Genomic DNA, 7,656 nt, shown 5'->3' on the forward strand with positions numbered 1-7,656 from the left:
GCTACCTCCACCTGGAGCAGTGGTTCACCAATCTTTGTCCTCCAGGTGTTTTGGACTTCAACTCCCACAATTCTCTACAGCTGGTAAGCTGGCTGGGATTTCTGGGGGCATATCCACACAGTACCTTTATCCTAGAAGCTCCTGGTTCAAAATGGAGGGTTGCCAAACGTCATCCCCTGAAAATACAGGAAGAATTGCTACAAAGACCAAAAAACATGAGATTTTCAGTTGGACTATCCCAGTTCTGGCCAGAAAATGCAGATATTTGAATCACTGCAATCTCTACACTCAGAAAACACAGAATTTTTATGTTGGTTTGTTCCTGGGTTATACATGTCAGTTCCTGATTGGTTGTATCCTAAAAACATGGCAACAGATAACTAGAAGGCAAAAGCTTTGCCCTGGCAAGTGAAACTTCATCCTCCACACATTTAATGAAGTTTGTGACACACAAACAAAGGTTTTGTCATGTAATCAACTTTCCCCACGTTTTTATGATAAAAGCAATGAGAAACAGGAACACGTACATGACCAAACCTGACTGGACAGATGGCCATGCAGCCTCTGAATGATAATCTTGTCCTGTTTTATCTTTCAAGAAAATCCTTAAAACAATGTGGTAAGTAAATGCAAACAGATTTACTTCAGCAAAACATAAAGAACAGCACACTCAGTGGTATAATGCAAAAGAAAGCAAGGAAGTCTTAGGGTAAACACAGTCTCTGATAAATTCCCAAATCACGTAGCAGTCTTACTTCAGACAAAGAAACAGCAATAAATCCTTAGGAGCAGTGTCCCAGGTGCAGACTTGAAGCAGGCACAAGGGGAGCGAAGGCTTAGGCATTAGAGTCAGTTTGTTAACAGCAAAAGCTGACTGCGCCTGCTTCTGCTTTATAACCCTGAGTTCCCTCACAGCTGCTAGGGCAGTTACCGATTACTCAGCTGCATTTCTGGCAGCTATTCTAGCTGAAAGACATCTCTGCTCTGTTTCCTTTTGCCTCTCCTGAAATGTGGGTACTTGCAAAATCTCCTCCTCAGATTCCACCTGCCCCTCAAATTCATGAACACTTTCCTGCTCCCCTTCCTCTTCTGAATAAGAAGAATCCCTAAAAATAATAATGTCCAAGTTCTATTCCTGGCTTGAAAGTGTTGGTTCCTGTTTAATAGTGCCGTCCTGACTTTGAAAGTAGTGGTCCTACCCCACAAACTTCATTAAACAAGTAGAGGACCAAGTTCCTCTTACCAGGACAAATTTTTTGCCCTCTAATCAACTTTTGCCATATTTTCAGGATAAAAGCAACGAGGAACAGCTTTGTATGACCCAGGAACAAAACTCATATGAACAATGTGCATCTGCACACTTAAAGTTTCCGGTGGACGCCAACTTTTCCAGTGGACGTGCCACGGCTGCAGCGCAACCAGTTTCCAACTTCTCATAAAGTTTATTTCTATTCAACAGCTTTGCCATTTCTTAATATTCTTCATTGCCCTGCAACAACCTTACTGATGGTTTGTACTAAGGAAATGCTTCTCCGCCTAGTAATGCCTTCTGAATCCAGAATGTAATGTTCAGTGTGTACCAAAGAAGAATCTGTAGCTATAAAAAGGACTACAGCTGTTAGAGTGTGTCTGCTTGCAAGAGGATTGAAATGTGGGCATTAATTAGTGCTGCTGGAGCATTAAAACCTGTGTCTGTTTGTACTACAGTTCTTTATCCATGCCTACCATTTCTGGAGGATAATTTTACAAATCTAGAAATCAACGGGAGATCAGCTAATTTAAACCAAGCATGTGTGAGGGGCTGTTCTGTCAATATACATTTTCTGGAATCAGGTATACACCTGAAAGCAATTCACAATCAATATATATAGACGTGTGATCTTGAAAAGTCCCACTAATTATTTGTTTCTTGAAACAAACATTGCACTCAAGAATGTTGTGCCAAAGAGTGGAAGAAGGAGGTACTACTAGTCACACTTTCTAGAAAATACAATAATACCTTCCACTGTATGAGGTTTTCTTTGAAGTAAACTTTTTTGTGTGTAGGTCTGTAGCCTTGTATCTGGAGTTGTCAGCTATCAGGGATTGGCCTATTGTTGTTGTATGACTTCATGTTGTTTCCAACTTATGGCAACCCTTAAAACAAACCTACCAAAGAGTTTTCTTAGAAGAAAATTGTTCAGGAGGAATTTCCTATGCCCCTCTTTGAGGCTTAAAGAGCTTAACTGTACCTAGGATCACCCATTGGGTTTTCATGGCCAAGCAGGGATTCAAACCATGGTCTCCAGAGTCATGATCCATTTTCTAATGTCTAATCAGTACATGATGCTCATGCTCGGCCTGTGGCCATGACTCTCCAGGTATTATCACCAGTTTTGACTGGTTCACTGGCCACAGTCCTTCCTGGACAGATATCCTAACCATGCACTGGTAACCTTCCAATTAGGGTACTGTAATGCACTCTAATGCACTCCAAGCTGGGTTCAGAAAAGGCAGAGGAACAAGAGACCAAATTGCCAATATCCGCTGGATAATGGAGGAAGCCAGGGAGTTTCAGAAAAAACATCTACTTCTGCTTTATTGACTATTCTAAAGCCTTCGACTGTGTGGATCATAATAAACTGTGGCATGTTCTTGGTGGTATGGGGATACCAAGTCACCTTGTCTGTCTCATGAGAAATCTGTATAAAGACCAAGTAGCCACAGTAAGAACAGACCACAGTACAACAGACTGGTTCAAGATTGGGAAAGGAGTAGGGCAGGGCTGTACACTATCACCCTACCTATTCAACTTGTATGCAGAACACATCATGCGATGTGCGGGGCTTGAGGAATCCAAGGCCGGAGTTAAAATTTCTGGAAGAAACATTAACAACCTTAGGTATGCAGATGAGACCACTCTGATGGCTGAAAGTGAGGAAGAGCTGAGGAGCCTTACCACCAAGATGAAAGAAGATAGTGCAAAAGCTGGATTGCAGTTAAATGTCAAGAAAACCAAGATCACGGCAACCAGACCAATTGACAACTGGCAGATAGAGGGAGAAAACGTGGAGGCAGTGACAGACTTTATATTTCTAGGTGCGAAGATCACTGCAGATGCAGACTGCAGCCAGGAAATCAGAAGACGTCTACTTCTTGGGAGGAGAGCAATGGCCAACCTTGACAAAATAGTGAAGAGCAGAGACATCACACTGGCAACGAAGTTCCGCATAGTGAAAGCAATGGTATTCCCCATAGTAACCTATGGCTGCGAGAGCTGGACCATAAGGAAGGCTGAGCGACGGAAGATTGACGCTTTTGAACTCTGGTGCTGGAGGAAAATCCTGAGAGTGCCTTGGACCACAAGAAGATCCAACCAGTCCATCCTCCAGGAAATAATGCCCGACTGCTCACTGGAGGGAAGGATATTAGAGGCAAAGCTGAAGTATTTTGGCCACATCATAAGAAGACAGGAAAGCTTGGAGAAGATCACGATGCTGGGGAAAATGGAAGGAAAAAGGAAGCGAGGCCAACCAAGGGCGAGATGGATGGACAGTATCCTTGAAGTGACTGGCTTGACCTTGAAGGAACTGGAGGCGGTGACGGCCGACAGGGAGCTCTGGCGTGGTCCATGAGGTCACAAAGCGTCGGAAACGACTGAACGAGTGAGATGAATGCACTCTACATGGAGCTGCCCCTGAAGAAGACTCAGAAGCAGGGCAGGTTTGATCTACGAGGCCTGTTAAGCCGTGGCCTCCGGCGCACGACGCTAGGGGGTGCTGTCGACGCCGAGACAGCACCCCGTAGCGCCGCCGCTGCCGCCGCCGCGCTGCGCCAAACGGCAAAGCGTGGAAGTTGCTGGATGTAGGCGCAGATCAGCTGGGCGATCTGCGCCTGCGTCCAGCAACTTAGGCTGGCTAGACCAGGGCGCGCTGGGCGGGAGGCGGGGCACCGTCAGGGCGGTGCCCCGCCTCCCACCCAGCGTGCCCTGATCCCGCCTCCCACGCAGCATGGGAGGCGGGGCCAGGGCACGCTGGGCGGGGGGCGGGGCACCACCCTGACGGTGCCCCGCCTCCCGCCCAGTGTGCCCTGTTCTAGCTGGTCTTGTGGCCTGGCTGGCCTTGCCCGGGCAAGGCCAGCCAGGCCACAAGGCCAGGTAGACCAGGGCGCACTGGGCGGGAGACGGGGCCAGGGTTGGCCCCGCCGCCCACCCAGCGTCCTTCCAACCCTGGCCCCGCCTCCCGCGCTACTCGCCCTGACGCCGCCTCCCACGCAGCGTGGGAGGCGGGGCCAGGGTACACTGGGCGGGAGGCGGGGCCAACCCTAGCCCCGTCTCCCACCCAGCGTGCCCTGGCCCCGCCTCCCACGCTGCGTGGGAGGCGGCGTCAGGGCGAGTAGCGTGGGAGGCGGGGACAGGGTTGGCCCCGCTTCCCGCGCTACTCACCCTCGCCCGTCTGGCCTTTTCCAGCTGGAAAAGCGCTTTTCCCCACCCCCGCTTACTATTATAAATTTTCTCCAGCCGGCCCTGCTCAGAAGCTCCAACTAGCACAAAGTGTGAAGTAGATCAGCTGCTGACTTATCATGCTGGTCTTAAAAGAGCAGCACAGTCTGCCAATGTTTCTGGTCAAGGTAATTGTGATGACAATTAAACTCCTAAATGGCTTGGGACCATGATACTTGAAGTAACACCTCCCCTTCAAATGTGTCTGCCCAAGGAGCTCCCATGTTCCATAAGTAAGATCAATATACTGTGTTAAGACATCAAAGAGGGCCTTCTCTGCTATGGCACCCAACTGTGGATTCTTCTCCCCCTGGAAACCTCACTGGCAATTGAACTCATGACATTAAGGTATGAATTTAAAACGTTGTTGTTCAAGTTCATCATGGCCTTTGGACCTTATTCATTCAAACCAAATCATACATACATCTTTTAAATCTCTAAGTTAAATCAGCTTTTAATTTACTGTGACTGTTTATATGTTTTTAGCATTTTTGATTCTATAGTTTATTTTGCCACTTTAATGCATTTTAACTGAGATCTGTGATAGGGCCAAGGAGGAGGTGATCCTTCTCTGGAGGCTTTAAACAGAGGTTGGATGGCCATCTTTTGGGGGTACTTTGTGCTTTTCTTGCATGGTAGGGGATTGGACTCTTCCAACTCTATGATTCTAAGAAGGAGAAAAGGAAGAAGTTGTAGTAGTGGTGTGGTAGTAGTCATTTGCGGCGGCCAGGCTGCTAGCAGGATCATCTATAAGATCCCATATTACACCGATTCTGAAACAACTGCATTGGCTACCAATAGAACATCGGATCTCTTACAAGATACTGATCCTGACATTTAGAGCTCGAAATGGCCAAGGACCATTATATCTTAGGATCATTATATCTCATTCCTTTTTTCCATCAGTAGTCACCTCGATCCTCCCAGGAAAATCTCCTATACGTATCGGGCCCTAGGGAGGTACGCCTGGAAGCCACAAGGCATAGAGCCTTTTCAATCTATGCTCCAATTCTGTGGAACTCATTGCCTCCATATGTTAGAGCAATGTCGGAGTTGGGACCTTTTGTAAAAGCGCTCAAGACTTGGCTGTTTGATTATGCATTTAAGTAAATCAGATCTAATTTGCCAAATAGTCACTGTTGAATGTTTTTATGTTGAATGTTTTTATATTGTGGAATGATATTTTAAATTGTAAGTCGCTCGGAGCACTCTGGTGGAGAGCGACTAATTAAGAAATAAAGTGAAGTGAAGTGTTTTGGTGAGCTTAGCTACAGACAAAAGAAAAGGGCTGAATGTAAATCTCCAGCTCAACTGGTAGAACAACAGCTTCCTACAATTTTGCAAAGTTCAGTAGATTTGTTGCTGCAACTTGTAAAGATTTTCCAGGGATCCACGTAAAAACTTTTTCAGCTTCCTCCCAATCCCTCCATCCATGTGGCTCCACAGCTTATCTTCCACTCTGCTTTGTATTCATTTTCTGGCTAGAAGCAAATAAGCTATGTTAAATGGTCCTTATCCTATATCCTTAAATAAGTAAGAATGAATAAACTACTCACTTCACTTTCATCTGAAAAGTGTCCCTTTGGTTAAGATTTCTGTCTTAATTTCCAAATAGGAAAATATATTATTTCTCAGCCAGCCAACCTGTATGTGTGATCCAGATTTGCTTGCAACATCTTGACAACTACATTTGTTATCCTGGAACATAATGGTATCATTAGGCCCTTTTCAGGAGCAATTATGTTTAGGACTGTGTTATGGCTGATCAGTTAAGGTTTCCTCCACATAGCAAATATTTGGATCCCAGCTGTGGACTCATCACATACCATGTTGCATAATAATGGGACACACTATTAACTAAAATATGCATTCAGTCTGTTGAAAGGAGTGAACCGAGGTGTTTCTCTTTGGCCTTTTGCCCTAGAACAGCTGTTCATGGGAGATACCATCTAGGAGAGAAATGGTGGGTGGCACGTTATGTTAAGATGTCAGCTTTTCACCTCTGGGGACACCGAGGTCAAATTTCAGCTTTGGTTGCTCAAGTGAAAATGTGTTTGATAGTCTTGTTTCCCCCAGTACAAGAAATCATTTGGCAGTCTATTACAGTACTGCAAATTGGCAGGCATCTCCATAGACTGGAATGGCAGAAGGTTGTCATGGGTCAGGACAGAAGTGGATATGCAGAATTACAAATAAGAGGTCTCAGTATGCAGCCAGTCCATGTGCAATTTAAGATAGCCAAGGTTTCACAGCGTGTTTCTTTGCTATGCTATCATGCTATTTTCAAAAGGAAATGTAATCCCTTTTATGACTATCAGTCAATTGAACAGTTTAGAGTTGGTTCCTCAAATACTTGTAGTTGATTTGAAATGGGTCTAAAATCAAACCAGTCCTGAACTCACACTAGAAGCCAAAATGATTTAACTAACATTTGTAGAGTAGAGTCTCACTTATCCAACATAAACGGGCTGGCAGAATGTTGGATAAGCGAATATGTTGGATAATAAGGAGGGATAAAGGAAAAGCCTATTCAACATCAAATTAGGTTATGATTTTACAAATTAAGCACCAAAACATCGTTATACAACAAATTTGACAGAAAAAGTAGTTCAATACGCAGTAATGCTATGTAGTAGTTACTGTATTTACGAATTTAGCACCAAAATATCATGATGTATTGAAAACATTGACTACAAAAATGCGTTGGATAATCCAGAATGTTGGATAAGCAAGTGTTGGATAAGTGAGATTCTACTGTACTTTGAACACATCATGAGAAGACATTATATATTAGAATAGACTTGGGGCTGTATCTATACTGAAGAGTTATAGTAGTTTGACATCACATTAACTGCCGTGGCTTAATGCTATGGAATTCACGGATTTGTAATTTTGTGAGATATTCTTTGACAGAGAGCTCTGGTTGCACAACAAACAACAAATCCCAGAATTCCATAGGTTTGACTCATGACAGCTAAAGTGATGTCAAATTGAAGTATGGATAGTTAGTCTCTGATAAAAGTTGACAGAAGTAAAAAGGTAAAGGTTTCCCCTGATGTTAAGTCCAGTCATGTCTGACTCTGGGGGTTGGTGCTCATCTCAATTTCTAAGCCGAAGAGCTGGTGTTGTCCTTATTATCCAACATTTTCACTTATCCAACATTTGGCCCGTTTATG

The sequence above is a fragment of the Anolis carolinensis genome, chromosome 3 (genome assembly GCF_035594765.1).
Source record: "Anolis carolinensis isolate JA03-04 chromosome 3, rAnoCar3.1.pri, whole genome shotgun sequence".
Taxonomy (NCBI): Eukaryota; Metazoa; Chordata; class Lepidosauria; order Squamata; family Dactyloidae; genus Anolis; species Anolis carolinensis.